A 798-nucleotide genomic window follows, 5' to 3' on the forward strand; every position below is an offset into this window, starting at 1 on the left:
ACTGCCCTAGTGGTATTATGGCTCTGTTCCCTAAACTTCTTAGGGTCTCAGGTCCCCTCCAGTCTTTTTCACTATCTCTAGAGAGTTTCCCTCTTTCTCTTGGCCCATAGTGCAGCTCTGACCAATATCTACATTACAATCATCAGGACAGAAGAAAAAGACAAAACAAGGGGCAAAGGACATGCACCAGGTGCTCTTTGGGAGGATTGCTGGAAACTGCCACATGATATTTTCATATTGATCCTGTTGACCAGGACTTCGTTGCATGGCCACCTCCACTGGAAATAAAAAAGGTTGGTAGATGTTTGTTTCATTAAGAGTAGTACTAGTATACGATTTCAATTACTGTGAAAGATAAGAAAACCAAATATCAGGAGATAACTAACAGTCTCTTACACAAGCCCAACAATTGATGACAAAATTCACCGCATTAGCTGATGGGTCTGTTTGCTTCATTGGATTATACACAATGTCAGAGCCAGCGCTGAATCTAGGTTGCTCATCAAGTTATTCTCAACTGATAACTGCCAGGAAAAAAAAGTGTTTATTGAATGAGTGTTGATGACATAGGTTTATAATATGCCAATTTCACAGAAAAACAATATTGAAAATCTACTCTTTAGGTTGTGTGAGAAGTACTGGATATAAAAGATAACAAAAGAAAGTCATTTTGTGGTGGTGAAAAAAAGGCTTTTGATGTTTAGAATTATCTTTCAGACACCATCCCACCTCTCCAAATTATACATAACTGATCAGGCTCCCAACAATGTCAGCATCTGAATAAGAGAAAGGGTTGTA

The sequence above is a fragment of the Myotis lucifugus genome, unplaced genomic scaffold (genome assembly GCF_000147115.1).
Source record: "Myotis lucifugus unplaced genomic scaffold, Myoluc2.0 scaffold_1426, whole genome shotgun sequence".
Lineage (NCBI taxonomy): Eukaryota > Metazoa > Chordata > Mammalia > Chiroptera > Vespertilionidae > Myotis > Myotis lucifugus.